The sequence below is a fragment of the Ictidomys tridecemlineatus genome, chromosome X, assembly GCF_052094955.1.
Source record: "Ictidomys tridecemlineatus isolate mIctTri1 chromosome X, mIctTri1.hap1, whole genome shotgun sequence".
NCBI classification, from domain to species: domain Eukaryota; kingdom Metazoa; phylum Chordata; class Mammalia; order Rodentia; family Sciuridae; genus Ictidomys; species Ictidomys tridecemlineatus.
In genome coordinates this window covers 86466561-86482880 of record NC_135493.1, presented here as the reverse complement: position 1 = coordinate 86482880, position 16320 = coordinate 86466561, and the positions used below count along the sequence as shown (strand labels likewise).

At 37.4% G+C, this 16320-nt stretch overlaps 1 protein-coding gene and 1 non-coding gene across 3 annotated transcripts in view; one reads left to right on the top strand and one right to left on the bottom strand.

Moving 5' to 3' along the window:
- The window catches only part of Clcn5 (chloride voltage-gated channel 5), a 159269-nt gene that overhangs the window by 124396 nt on the left and 18553 nt on the right, over positions 1–16320 (bottom strand). The window lies entirely within an intron of this gene.
- On the top strand, positions 15952–16055 carry LOC120890974 (U6 spliceosomal RNA). Its single transcript, XR_005735435.1, has one exon. It is a non-coding gene; the product is annotated as a U6 spliceosomal RNA (small nuclear RNA).

The window sequence follows — 16320 nt, the reverse complement described above, 5'->3', positions numbered from 1 at the left end:
CAAGTTATTTTGAGATAAAGAAAATGAAAAATATATTATTAGTCTGTGAGGCTAGAAGGACTAAAAGGAAGATTGGGGGAGTGAAAGGGGAATTCTTGGATGTTTGCAAGGTAGAAGAACATGAACTCTTAAAGGAAAATACTGAAGGTGTAAGAGACAGAAGGGAAATGATTAATTGAATAGGATATCTTAAAGGAGGCTTCTGGAAAGAGGTAAAAAGAAAAATAAGTTTAGCCTTGGAAAAGATAATGCAGAATGAATGAAGATAAAAGTAGCCATGTAAATAAATGTTTGGAGGAAAAGAAAGTTTGTGACCAAAGGGCTCTCTCTTTGTAAGAAAGTATGTAACTAGATTATCTATTGAAGGAAGCTAGGAAAAGAGAAGCTAAAATTAAGGGGCTGGAGGGGTGTGGTAAAATGGAACAGCTGCTGTGGGAAATTGGAAAAGAAACCAACTAGGAATGTGTAAAAAAGGATTAGTGAGCAGCCGTTGAGGATCCAGCTGTGGTTAGAAATCACAGTTTGGTCATGGATATAATCAGCATGGTGAGGCAATTTTCCCTAGTTCTTACTCAGCAGCCTGGGAACAGGACATAAGAAAGCAGATGCTCAAGTTCATCTAGGTTTGGGGATTGACAGGACAGGTGCAGCGGAACAAGAGGGATGTGAGGATATTGAGGATACTGTGGGAATTAATATCAAATGGCTAGCGGGGCCAAGTGGGGGTGGGAAATGCTTATCAGGTGGGAAAGAACACAGAAGTAGGAGGGGGCTGAAAAATCGAGGGAGAAAAGGAAGGTACTAGAAGTATCAGTGAGGTCAAAGAGGTTCTGTGAGAGTAAGGGAACAGCAGATGTGGAGGGTAAGAAATATTAGTTAAAAAGCTGAATTTTAAAAGTAGAATGGTTCCAAATGGTGACATGACTAATCAGTGTGGTCACATGAAGAGGTCTCTGAGGCAGAGTGAAAATTAAGGTCATATGACTGTAGGTCAAGTATACATTATGTGAGGGCATTTATTGGTACATCAGTGTGCAAATACATGGACATTTCTGGACCAACAAACAAGAGTTCTGAAAGGCACAGATGATCTGAGAAGGGAGTCTTCCAAAAGACAATATGCCATTGGTGAGGTCTAGGATGATGCCAGGAGTCAGGGTGCATAGAAGACTAAACTAGCTGCCAGAGGCCTCAAAGAATATGAACAAGTAACCCAGACATTGGTCTATGCCAATGAAGAGAGTTGGCATAATACCTGATAGCATTCCTGTCAAAGAAAAAGGGGACTGGATGAAGTGGTGCCCACCTGTAATCCCACTGGCTTCAGACGCTGAGGCAAGAGGATCATAAGTTTGAGACCAGTCTCAGCAACTTAGTGAGGCCCTAAGCAACTTAGAGGGACCCTGTCACAAAATAAAAACTAAAAAGGGCTAAGGATGTGGCTCAGTGGTTAAGCACCCCTGGGTTCAATACCAAGGAAAATAAATAAATATATATAAATGGAAAGAAAAGTTGTTGAACATCATTATGGCACCAGAAGCTTGCTTGAAATCAAGGAATTATCAGAGAACAAGCAGCTTCCATTTAAGAGAGTTGTGGAAAACAGTGTCATCAAGGGAAAGAGTTCCAGAAAAAAAATGGTTGCAGATACATGGACATTTCTGGACCAACAAACAAGAGTTCTGAAAGGCACAGATGATCTGAGAAGTGAGAGTCTGCCAGAAAACAATATGCTTATAAAAGAGAAGGCTGTGCTGAATTTGTAAGAGGGGAATTTCATCCTATAGGATGCTAAGGAAGCAGTGAGAGGAACTACAAACTCTCTAAGTTTCACCAAAAAAATAAGAAGTGATTGATAAATGCAGAAATGAAAGCAACTTTAGGAAATATGGCCATGCCATCTTAAGTACTGCTCCGTAAAGACCATGAACAAACTAAATGATAGGTACAAAGATATTCCCCAGATATCAGGAATGAGCATTTCTATAAACGATCACATTGACTCTTATGTGCTATGATCTTAAAGAAAAAAAAAAAGAATAACTAAAGAGCACAATGCAGCTACACAGAAAACAGCTGGTAGGCTACAGGAACTAAATGTAGCTGTAGCAGGTGCAGATTTTTCAAGGTAAGATCATCTACTCTAAGTAGAAGATATATGTGAACAGGTGGCAGAAAAAAGAGAGTCAGTGAGAATGTGTGTGCACAAGTGCGCAAGCAAGAACACAAGTGGAATGACTCAGTTCCTATTTGTATCCCATCTTAAAAGGATAATTTTCCACTCTGGGAATGGTAACACAAACATGAGGAGAGTTCATGAGAACACAACAGATGCTGAGATGTGGAAAACAGTAGAGAGGTTTTAAATTAATTTGGATCTGTTGGCCCAGATAAAATATAGCCTATGATATTTTTTAAAAAATAATGTTTTAGTTGTAGATGGACCCAATACCTTTATTTTTTGTTTATTTTTATGTAATGCTAGGATCGAACCCAGTGCCTCATGCATGCATGGCAAGCACTTTGCCACTGAGCTACAACCCCAGCCCTATCCTATGGTATTGAGGTAACCTATATTCTTGATTGCAAAGCCTCTGCTGTGATCTCTGAAAAAATCATGGCCAACTAGAAAGATGAAGGAAGATTAGTGTGACAATTAAAAGCATAACTTTCAAAAGTCAGGACGTATCTGGAATAACTCAGGATACAAAAACTGCTGATCATGATGGAAAAAAAAAACAGTCTTACAAGGAAGTATAAAAGAGATGGTTATGCCGGGCACAGTGGCGCATACACCTGTAATCTCAGTAGCTCAGGAGGCTGAGGTAGGAGGATTTCAAGTTCAAAGCCAGCCTTAGCAACTAAGCAAGACCTTGTTCCTAAAAAAAATTAAAAAAATAAAAAAAAATGGACTGGGGATGTGGCTCAGTGCCCCAGAATTCAATCTCTGGTATGAGAGAGGAGAGGGGAGGGGAGGGGAGGGGAGGGGAGGGGAGGGGAGGGGAGGGGAGGGGAGGGGAGAAGACAAGACTCAAAAAGAATGCTAATGGGGACTGGGGTTGTGGCTCAGTGGCAGAGCACTTGCTTTGCACACATGAGGCACTGGGTTCGATCCTCAGGACCACATAAAAACAAATAAACAAAGAAAGATACTGTGTCCATGTATAACTAAGAAAATTTTTTAAAAGAATGCTAATGGAACAACCTATTGCTAAATGAAACTATTGGATGAACTTCAAGGATATTATGCTGAGAAAAACAGAAAACCATCTCAAAAGGATACATACTACATGATTACATTTATGTGACATTCATGAAATAATATAATTATAGGGACACATTAGTGTTTGCCAGGGGTTAGGAGTGAGTAGGAAGAAGGAATGTAGCTATAAAAGATCAGTGCAAGGGAGTCTACTGGTGATAGCATTGTTCAGTGTCTTGATTATGGTAATGATCACACAAAACTACACATGATAAAACTGCATAGAGCTACACATATGGAAGTACGCTCACATTTATGTTCTTTCTCTCAATATAACCTCTATGGATTGTACCAATATCAATTTCTTGGTAAGATGTTATCACTGGAGGAAGCTACAGGAAGAAGTGGTATGGGACTTCCCTGTATGTTTCTTTGCAGTATCCATAATTATCTGAAACTATAAGTATTTTAAAGTAGTCTTTTTAAAGAATGCCATTATATCAATGTTTGCCATGCAGAAGATGATCTGATTACATGCTGCAGGGGTATGTACTTAGCACTACTCAAGTTGGGAAAGACAGTGAAAGTAAGTTCATAAAATTTATAAATGATATTAAACCTGGAGACACAGTTTATCTCTTTTCAAATAGGACTAGAATCCAAAAATATTGATAGTCATTGGAAAGTAAAAGAGATAAAGGTAAGAGCCCACATTACATTCCTAGCCATGTGGCATAGTTCCTGACCCAAAGAAGAGGGCACCAAAATACTTCGGAAAGCAGTATGGAGATTTCTCAAAACACTACGAATGGAAACACCATTTGACCCAATTATACCACTCCTCAGTAGATACCCAAAGAAGTTAAAATCAGCACACTACAGTGACATAGCCACATCAGTGTTTATAGCAGCTCAACTCACAATACCTAAACTATGCAATCAACCCAGGTGCGCTTCAACGATGAACAAAGAAAATATGATATATATTTATACACACACACACACACACACACACACACACACACAATGGCATATTATTCAGCCATAAAAAGAATGACTTTATGACTTTTGCCTGTAAATGGATGGACCTGGAGAACTGTCATGCTAAGTGAAATAAGCCACTGCCCAAAAAACAAAGGGCAAATATTCTCTCTGATAAGTGGATACTAATGCAGAACAAGGGGGGAGAGGGAATTGAAGTTCAGTGGATTAGACAAAGGGGAATAAAGGGAAGGAAGAGGGATGGGAATAGTAAAGATGATGGAATGAATCAGACTTAACTTTCTTATGTACATATATGAATATACCACAGTGAATCTCCACATCATGTACATCCACAAGACGGAGGTCCTAATTAGAATAAGATACTTGTGTGTATAATATGTCAAAATATATTCTACTGTCATGTATATATAAAAAGAATAAAAAATAAAAATGTAAAATGAAGAAAGAAGAAGAGGAGGGCTCCAAACACATCTGCTGAAGAAATAAATAAATGCAAATTGAAAATATTCAATAGGTTTATTAGAAATTTTTCTTAAAAGGTTCTTTAGTCAACAGAAAGATAATATTCTGGCAGAATATTCTACTTCATTAAAAAGTATGTATTTTGGCTGGGCTGGCATTGTTGATCACTGGTGGAACATTCACCTAATATGTATGAGACACTGGGTTTGATCCTCAGCACCACATAAAAAAAATAAATAAATAAGGGCTGGGATGCAGCTCAGTTGGTAGAGTACTTGCCTTGTTTGCACAAGGCCCTGGTTTCAATCCCCAGCATCACAAAAAGAAACAAATAAATAGATATATAGTTACTGTGTCCATTCACAACTAAAATATTTATTTAAAAGTATTCATTTTTCTGAGGGAGGGTGGATGTAGAAAATATTGCACTATTACTGTGCTTTCTACTGGCCAGACCTCTCCTCCTTGTTCTGCATTTATAGGACGAGTCAAGTCCGGTGAGCCATGAATAAACTAGGGATATGAATAAACTAGAGTGTATCCAACTAAGGCAACTATAATGATTAACTGTCTAAAAATCTTGTTATATGAAGAACACCAGAAGAAATGCAAGATATTTATCCTGGAGAAGATAAAATGTGGCAGGTAGAAGGGGCAAATTAGATAATAATTATAATGTAGGCCATAATATAATGATAATATTACATACCTCAATGTAGGTAACATGATGCTGCTTCACAATTTACAATGGCTTTCATATTTGTATTCTTCTCTGTCCAATGTATGAAAGGCTGGCAGGTAGGGAAAGTGTTAGATTTTCTTCTGCACAGCTAAAGTGGTTAGAGTTAGAGACAGATTTCAGCTCAGTATAATGAAGGGTTTTCACACATTTCAATCTGCATGACAGTGGAAGGACAATGATAAAAGCAACAAGGATGTGCTAGAAGATGTTGTAAGTACTGTATATTTTATTATCTGATTTAATATCACAAAAGTCCCATGAGATGGGTATTACTATCCCCCTTTTATAAATAAAAGAACTAAAGCAGAGAGTGAACTAATCTACCTAAGGCTGTAACCACAGCTAGTAAAGTATTGGAACTATAATTAGAATTCAGGCAGCCCCACTCCAGAGCCACTGTTTGTGGGTAACTGGAACAATCACCTGCTAAGGCTGTGGCAGAGTCAGTTAGAGGTTGCACTAGATAAATATATTCCTAGATAACATGACTCTAGGAATCTTGGATGATAGGCCAGTTTGGATTTGAAACCCAGCATGGAACTCCTCTGGAAGTGGCATGGCTCCAGTGTAGGACTAATATTAGCTCTAAGGGCCCAAAGCATGCAGTTTGAGAGTGAAGGCAACAGTGTCAGGCCTGATGAGTTAAGACATCTTGGTGGAACAGTGGTATAGCTGAATACATATGGAGACTGGTTTTGGCTTCACCAAAATTTGCAATTTGAAACTCCATTAGAAGATTAGCATCATTGTAATTGAATTGTGGGAATATCTCTGTTCTATTTCCTATTCCAATCCCTGCTTCCATCAACTGATGTAACATGTATTAAAATTGCACAGTTCACTACAGCTTGACAGTTTTAATTAACAAGTTCCCTTAGCTAAAACTATATAAATTGCAATTTCTACCTCTGGGGAAATAGAGCGGTAGGGTTTTCCTTCATTAAAGATTAAAAAAAAGAAAGAAAGAAAGAAAGAAAGAAACCTGCCATGTTGAAAGCCAATGTGATAGTTGCTACACTGAACTGTCTTTGGAGTACACAGTACATCATTAAAAGTCAAGGTAGAATATAAACTAGTGACTCAAATCTAGATGAATTTCTAAAAAATAAATTGGACAATGGAAAATGCACTAAGGTCATAAAAATAAACAACCTATATACAGAAGCACTCAAATTATCCCAGACTTACCAACAGCTGAGCTTACGGCACCTCATTGGGGGGAGGGTGACTGTTGAAATGGCTAATCAGAAGACATAAAAGGAACATGCCAACTCTATAAAATGTGTTTTGTTGGGTGTCTACAGATATCTACATTCCCATAATCAGGGTTCTAGCAGGAGCTTAAGAAGCAGAAATTGCAACTAAGGAGTGTAGTTTTGACTGCTTTCAAAATAGAGGCAACAGCCATCCCATGGCATGATGCTGAGGTTGGCATACCAAAAAGGGCATAACCTGGAAAAGGTGGTAGCTAGGCAGAAGGGTAGCAGGGCAGGCGAGGGTAGTAGGTGGTATTCTCTTACTTAATTAGAGACTCTGAGAGGTCAAAGTGGCCTGTCCTAGGGAACTCATGAAAGGCAAGTTAGTAACACACTACAGAATTAAACCAAGGTGTATTTGCCTCAAAGGCATGAACACTAATTCGTCAGTCAGGAGTAACTGCCTTGCCATTAGCGAGGCCATTGACTCCGGATAAATTACAACCTAAAGCTCAGTTTCCCTGTCTATAAAATAAGAGGGTTGGCTTTTGGCAGGAAAAGGTTCTTTTAGATCATATCCCAAAGGAAATGCCAGATGGATTTGAGATATAAATGTAATTAAAATCTTAACTATTACTATGAGAAACAGGTTCTCCCTAATACTTGTAAGGCCAGGATCTAGATGGGTCACAGTCTTGTCCTTCCTCTTCTCTATACCCCTACTTCCTATGCTGCTAGAGGCCTTGGGCATCCATATGTGATGTTTGAGCTCCACCCACACATTTCTCTCATTAAACTAGTGAGACCTAGGAGAGCTCTCACCTATATTACAGTCATCCCTTGGCAAAAGGGACCCAGAAAAGAGGCCCTTACAAGCCCTGGAAGCAGACTGAACAGGGCATTCTCAGCCTCAAATTATCTGGAGTAGGGTCTAGAAGGAATAGGCAGGAGATCTGGGTGGGCATATCTCCTGGGTCTTTGTAATTAATTCCTTGCCCTGTGGTAAGATACATATAAATTATAAACTATAAAGGAAAAGTTTGATGCATTTGACTACATAAAAATAGAAACCATGTATACATACATGTATACATGCAGATCGATTACAAAGTGAATATCAAAAAAGAGATGTTAACATTATAACAAAAACTATCTTTAGTAATTAAATAACTTATAAAACAATTAAAAAGTGACTACCCAATAAGAAACTATCAATAATATAAGCATATAAAGAAAGTTCAACTTTGTTAATATTTAAAGGAATATATACAACAAAAAACCCTTTTGGAGCTGGGCATGGTGTCACATGCTTGTAATCCCAGTTATTTGGGAGGCTGAGGCAGGAGGATTGCAAGCTCACCAATTTAGCAAGGCTCTAGGCAACTTAGCAACACCCTGTCTCTAAATAAAATATAAAAGAGTGTTGGGGATGTGGCTTAATGTTTAAAAAGCACCCATGGGTTCAATCCCTGGTTTACAAACTAAAAATTTTTTGATTCATCAAACTGGCAAATATTTTCCAAGTGATAATATTACACAGGATTGGCAAGAATTCAGTGCAAGTTTACAACTTGATGAAAGTTTATCATCATTGATGAAAGTTTAAAGTGATCAATCTTTACTCTTCTAACTATCCAATTTTTACAATTATTCCAAATAAACACTTAAGAATATGCACAAAGATTTAACCCTGAGGATGTTCACTGCTGCACTGATAATGATAGGAATCAATGCAAATGTCCAACATCAGGTAACTGTTTAAACAACTCACGTTTCATCATTAAAATGGAGTAGTCAAAAGGGGTACTGCAGATGAAGAGCAGACAATATAAAATTATACCCACAAGATAAAGATGAAAAAAGGTAGTTTATAAAATGGTGTAATCCATTTTAGTGTTCAAGTTACACACAAACACACATGCAACTTCTAGAAGGCTATATGCCTGGTATTAACCATGGTCATCTGTCTTTTTAAACTTAGGATGTTAAATTTTTCTTTGTTTCTTATTTATATCTTCTAATTTTAAAAAATATGGTCACAGAAAATATATTGCACTTATTTCTAGGATTTTTTTTAAAGAAAAATCATTTCTAACTAAGACTTAGCTACTCTAATATTCCACAAGAGCACCTCTTTGTAGCTTTAACATTTTAGGATTCTATAAAAGGAAAAACTAATTAACTGGATGGTATCCTCTGGAGAGCAGGAAGGAGTCACTGTAGCATATTCTACATTAATGGGGCAAAACTCTATTAGCATAAAACAAACAAGCCAAAAATAATAAAAACCCACCTAGAAGACAAAGGCAGCTTGCCTGTAAATACACACTGGAGAGTCCCCACCACTTAACACCAAAGATAAAATCTTTCCAGATTTTATCTTGAAAACGATTATTTTTTGTTTGAAAGATTTTTTTTGTTATAATGACAAATGATTTTCAAACAAAACAAAACCTATATATTTAATGTACATTAGGCAGCTGAAAAGAAAGTCCAGAATTGAACACAGTAGTATCGGGAGGGTGAGGGGAATACTTTTTCCACTCTTCTCTTTTCAAGGTAGAAAAGTTTCTGTTAGAGTGACATTCCTGGCCTCCTCTTACCCTCTTACTTACTCCTTCCCATAGAGGGAGTTACAATTATTTGCCTGAGTGATTAGAAAAGAAGAAATGCATAGTAAATCTAAATTTCAAGGCAGGGCCATTTTAACCAGTTTTAAAACAATGTAATTGTCTGTCCATCCATCCCCACATGCCTAAAAACATGGGCATGTGCAACTTGTGTGTTTAATCATTGCTTTTTGCCTGACCAATCCAAGAGATCAGAAATCAAAAGATTTAAAATAAGGAGTCTGTTCTATGATAGAAAGTTTTCGTGTATAAGCAAGAAAGGGGTCTGACAAGGAAGGCATAGGAACACAAATGGGTCCTGAAAAATCCACATTTTAAGGTATCTGACCTCCCTCCATTTTGTGTCACACAGAGCTCCTGTTTGGTGAGCAAAAATCCATGACAGCTCATTGACCTGTCTAGGTCTGGGTGTCCCTTCAAGTATAGAGGATACCTCTATTAAAATTCCATTCATTTTTCTCCAACCAGTTCAAATGTCACTTCCTTCCTTCAGCTTCCCTTTTCACATTATCTACACATTATCTCTTATTCTTTAGGATTCTAAGCCCTCTGGTTCTACCACTCATTTTATATGAATTTATATAGTCATGTGTGTACACATTCTTTTGCTGGGTTCAAGTTTCTTGTTGGAAAGATCCAAGTCAACAATTTTATAAGAGTGATAGTATCAACACAATGTCTGACACAGTTAGGACTAAAACACTAGAATACTCCTAAATTTACAATTTTCCTTGCCCCTCACTCTTTAATAATACAGTCATTAGAGAATAGGCTTAATGTTCACCTTAGAGATTTAATGGCTACCAGAGCATACTTTAGCCCCATGCATTTAATTTTTTTGGCTTCCTCAGCTTTTAGTTTCATGTATGTGATAGAGGGTGAGATACTTCCCACTTGCAGGAGCTAGCTTGATAAAACTCTCTACAGGAATACTAACAGAAATATGAAATTCCAAGTCACATATGTAATTTTAAATTTTCTGGAAGCCACACTAAGAAAAGCAAAAAGAAACAGTTGCGGTTGATTTTAATATTAAATTTTATCCAACCTACTATATATCTGAAATGTTATTTAAGTATGTAATCAAGGTAAAAATGATTTTACATGCTTTATTCTTTGAATTTCTGTTGCATTTTATACTTGTAGCTTATCTCAATTCATACCAGGCATTCCTTGTTAGTTGCAAAAGCTAATTATTTCATTTCTCTTTGCCTTAGTTTCCTCAATTTTAGAAAAGGGATAATAGATACCTTACAGAGCTGGATTGAACTTTAATAATGAAATATGCATAAAGGGCTTATAGGAGTACTTGGAAAACTGTAAGGGCTAAGTAAATATTAACTACCATGATTTTCATCCATTTATGAAAAGACTGAGCTTTAAAAAAGTGTATTTCCCAAGTTCATAAAGCAAATCAATGCTGGTACTACTCTCTGTCTTGTAAATAGTTGTCTATTAAATCAGGCAGAGCAGCTGGGAGCAATGGAAAATCATATTTTTACCCATTTAAAATTCCAAACTGTTAGCCAAATGGAGTTTGGGAGTCAGTCCAAAAGGCAACATTCTTCAAAATGGTAGCTTAGAGAAATGCCATCCAGCTGTGTTATACTAATGTTTTTCTTTCGACCTACCACTTCCTTTAAGCTCTGGCCCCATTTGCTATAATATTTCATCCATGTCAATATGTGCAAAAGATCCAACTTACATTTTACTCTGCATTATATTGAGTTATTTTGGTGTTTCTTTTTAAATGGGAAGATTGAATGGTCTTGTATAAATATATAAATTCCCAGCATCTAAGACCATCTGATATTTTGTCAAATATTAATTGTGCTGCTCACGACACTCAAAGTATAGATGAGATACAGAAGCCATAGCCAAATTGAAGGAACAAGGAACATTATTTCTGGCCCTGGGTTTGTGAATAAATGTGACCTTGGGCAATCCACTCAAACTCTATCTCAGTTTGGGATAAGGTAATACTAAGTATTAAAATACAAAATCACTCATGATGAAGTTGCATCAAGCCTTAGGATTCTTATTTATCTCTCTTTAAGTGTTTCACAATTGTTTTTCCTTAAAAAATAAGCATCTACAGTTCTGGGAAAATTTACTTCAATATTCAAACAACTAGAATATTTAGCAAAGCAAATAAAGAATAAATCTACCTAATATTTATGCTGCTATCACTGAAATCCAAGAAATCATCATATCCCCCAGCTTTCAAATAAGTAGCAAGGTTAAGAATTACACGACATCATTTCTCTCTGATACGTGGCTTCTAACACATAATGGCGGGGCAGGGAATAATAGAAGTTCATTTGATTAGACAAAGCGGAAAGAAGGTAAGGCAGGGGGATGGGAATAGGAAAAACAGTAGAATGAATCAGACATAATTTCCCTGTGTTCATATATGAGTACATGACCAGCGTAACTCCACATCATGTACAACCACAAGAATGGGAAGTTATAATTCATGTATGTATAATATATCAAAATGCATTCTATTATCATGCATAACTAAAAAGAACAAATAAAAAATTTTAAAAAAGAATTATAGGCTATCAGCATAAACACAAAGGGGCATCAAATGATTATATTCACAGATCTCTCATCCTACTCCAAGTTCCTAGAACTGTTTTCTCAATTTCAGTACTATTAATATTTTGAGTTACAAAGTTCTCTGTTGCAGGGGGCTGGTCTGTACATTGTAGAATATTTAGCAGCCTCCATGGGCTCTTCCCTGCCCACAGTTGTGAGAGCCAAAAATGCTTGTAGCACTACTGAATATCCCCAGAGGCAAAACTGCCCTTGGTTGAAAACCTTTTCTATGGCTACTCTAAATTCCTTTGGAATTAAACTTATACAGAGACCTTCAATTTTCAGTGTCACTGAAAATTATCACGGCTTATGACCACCTAATCAATACAACATGTAATGATCGATACCTATTGGAAATCTGGATTCTCAAATTCTCAAACTTTTCCATTTAATACATGTATAGTGGAATAGACTCGTGCAATTACTCTATGGACCTATTACACTGTGAAGTTTATCCATTTATCTTTTTCAGGTCTAAAACATGTTTCTAAATAAATTGTGATTTTGGTAGTTAATATTTGGGATTAAGATATTTAAGTTTTAGAGCCCATGATGTACTTCTTTAATGTGAACACTCTGACTTTAATTTACTGGCGAAAGTTTTTTTTTTTCCCCAGTTTTAAAGGTTTTTTTTAAAATATGTTTGAATTCACAGAAAGTTGCAGAAGTAGTTAAGAAAGTTCCTAAATACCCTTCACCTAGTTTTCCACAATGATAACATCTTCTATAACTGAGTTGACATTAACCAGGAAACTGGCATTGACCTAAGGTGTTCAGATGTATGCCATGTAGCCATGTGGCCACACCTCGATCAGGACACAGGACTGTTCCATCACCACAGAAATCCCCTCCTGGGGGCTGGAATTGTGGCTCAGTGGTAGAGCACTTTCATAATATGTGTGAGGCACTGGGATCAATCCTCAGCACCACATAAATAAATAAATTTATAAAATAAAGATTTTTTTTAAAAAAAATCTCATCCTGCTTCCCTCTTTACTCATCTTCTCTCCTCCCCCCATCTCTATGATTTTGTCATTTTGTGAATGTTACACAAATGGAATCATATAGCATGTAACCTTTTGAGATTGAATCATTTTTACTCAACTTTTTTTTTTCTGGTGCTAAGGATGGAACCCATGGCATTGTACATGCTAAGATTGAACCCAGAGGTACTCTACAACTAAGCCACATCCCAAGTCCTTTTTTGTGCTACTGGGGACTGAATTTGGATGCTCTACTATTGATCTATGTCCCTAGCCTTTTTTTTTAGACATCTGACCAAAAAATTCAATACTACCCATCCACCATCCCATTCTCCTCCACCATGCCCCCATACTTCCTGTTACCCACTAAAGTGCACAAGTACAAGTTCTGGTTCCCAGTGACTACGCTCTATCACCACCTTTTTATCTGAAGTTCTGGCAGAAGCTTATTCTCTTTCCTTGGGTCTATGCACATAAACAAATTAGGAAGAAGTACTAATGACAGATTATCAGTCATAAGATCATAGGATCAACCAAACATGTAAGAAATACCTACTCTTCAATACTATGGGACACAAAAAGAAATAAACATAATACATAGAAGAACCACAGATGAGAAAGAACAAACCACAAGTCCAGAGTCATTAAGCTAGCAGAGCTGATATACTGTCAGTGGAGCATTCAAAGTAAGGGTATTCTGCCTGCAGATCCTGCTGAACACTAGAGTTTACCCTGTTTATAGGCATGGGATTCAACACCTGGAAGAAAGGACACCAACATGACAATGGTGGTTACCTTAGAGGAGGAGGCTGAAAGGCCAGTTTTGCTTTTCACTCTAGATGCTTCTGTATTATTTTTAAGAGAGTAGATGGGATCTCAGAGGCAGAGAGAATAATGAGAAAAAAGCCCAAGAACTAGACACCCCTAATTATGGACATCATTAAGGGGTAAGAAGAAATAAAAGCAATGGAGAAACAGTGAGAGAAGCAGACAGAAAGAGAACTATGGGAGTGCAACAATGTTGTGGCCAAGGGAAGGAAGTTTCAATAGGGAACTTAATAAGCAGAATCAAAAAGGGAAAGGGGGAGAGAAACAAGATGGCAGAACAGAAATTAGATCTAAAAGAGGTTTCTTAAAAAAATCATATCCTCAGGGCTGGGATTGTGGCTCAGCAGTAGAGTGCTTGACTAGCATGTGCAAGGCCCTGGGTTCAATCCTCAGCACCACATAAAATAAATAAATAAATACATAGATATATAGATAGATAGATAAAGATATTTTAAAAAATCATACCCTCGTCAGGCTCTGTGGCACAAACCTGTAATCCCAGTGGCTCAGGAGGCTGAAGTGGGAGGATCCTGAGTTCAAAGGCAGCCTCAGCAATTTAGTGAGGCACTAAGCAACTTAGCGAGACCTTGTATCTAAATAAAATACAAAATAGGACTGGGGATGTGGCTTAGTGGTTGAGTACCCCTGGGTTCAATCCCCACTACCAAAAAAAAAAATCATACTCTTCTCCCTACATCATACACTTCAATCTTTGAGAAAACTGAGGCCCAGAAAGGGTAAGTGGTTGGCTCAATAGGTAATGGTAGCTAGGTGGCACAGCAAAGGAAAACCAGAACATGTTTATGGATAATATAGCAAAGGGTGCAGTGAAAAGAAAAAGATACCAGAAGAAAAAGGGAATAATTGGATAAGTAGTACCTAATAAAAGACAGGAAAAGGGCTTGGGTTGTGGCTCAGTGGTAGAGCGCTTGCCTTGCATGTATGAGGCACTGGTGTTTCCATCCTCAGCACCACACAAAAATAAATAAACAAAATAAAGGTGTTGTGTCCACCTAGAACTAAAAAAAATAAATAAATACATTTTTAAAAAGGAAGAGATGGGACTGTAGGCAGAAAAATAATACAACTTTTCCTCTGAGGCTGCATAACTCATTTGTTTCCTTCTTCATTTCCCGGAGGTCAGGGGAATCCCTCAGAGAGAGAACCTGGATTTCCCCCAGAATTCTAGCTTTGGCAACTTTCCTCTCTCAAAAATATCCCCATATCCTAGGCTCCACTAACCTCTATTATTGAGGGATTCCCTTATTTATAGTTCAGCCCAGACCATCTCCTAAACTCCAGGAAAAGCAGAGATGAACATCTCTACCTAGATATCTAATGGGCTCCCAAATTGAAATCACCGCCCCTACCACTGTATTCTCCCTCCAGCACTCAATCTCAGCAAAAGGTCCCACGCGATGAACTATTTTAGGCAAAGTACTGAACATCATTTTTCATTAGACTCACATCTGTCTCAGAGCAGTCTTAGCCATTGAGCATTCAATGATGGATTGATGGTAAATTGAAAAGTCTTAAATTAGCCCGAAACAGATCTATGCCAAGTGTAGCAGACAGATCATAAGGTGACTCCAAACAATATGAATCTCCTGGTGTTCATTTCCTTAAACAATGCTCTTGCCCTGAGCATTAGTGAGACCTGTGATTAGGTTCTGACAAGCAGAATACAACAAGGGTGATGTGATTTCATTCCCTTTGTGTGTGAGAGAGAGAAAGAGAAAGAAAGAAAGAAAGATAGACTGTATATTTTGTAAGATTATACAATCCTTTACATTATAGCAATTGCCTGTACATTATAGCAAGCTGCTATAATGTGAACTGCCTATGGAGAGGGCCTCATGGCAAGCAACTGCAGGCAGCTCCTAAGATCTTAGGGCCTCAGTCCTACAGCCACAAAGAACTAAACTCTGCCAACAACAACATGAGCTTGGAAGAGGGCCCTAAGCCTGAGATGAGACCACAGGCCTCGGCAGCACCTTGAGTGCAGCATGTGAGACCCTGAACGGAGGACCAGCTGAACCATAACAGACTCCTGATGTACGGAAACTGAGATAATTAATGTGTGCTGTTTTGAGCAACGAAGTTAGTGGTAATTTATTATACTGCACCAAAAAACAAATATATGAAGCAATATTTTACTAATTACTTGGGTAAAACATTTATAAAATATGTATAATAATAAAGCTAAAACTAACAATATGAACAAGGAATATAAATTTACCTATATTAATGTTCAACTAAAGGCATAGAGAGAAAAGTTCTTGTTTTAAAAAAAATCAAAAGAGTACTCACTTCAGCAGCACATACACTAAAACTGGAATCACAGAAAAAAGATTAGCATGGACCTTGCACAAAGGATAACATGTAAATTTGTGAAACTTTTTTTTTAATGTAAAGGAAGGGACAGACAGACATTTGGAGGAAAAAGTGGGCCATGGACTCATCATGAACTCACAGGCATAGTTACCAAAACCCAGTAACATGAGACCATAATAACAGAGCATAACACGCAAGAGAACTATTGTGCCATATGAACTGGTTGAATCAAATCAATAAATATTTCCTGGGTGCCTCTATTTAAGGCATTAGAAGGAACAGAATGACCATAAACTATGTTCCTGTACCTCAAGTATCTTCTACTCTAGTTGAGGTG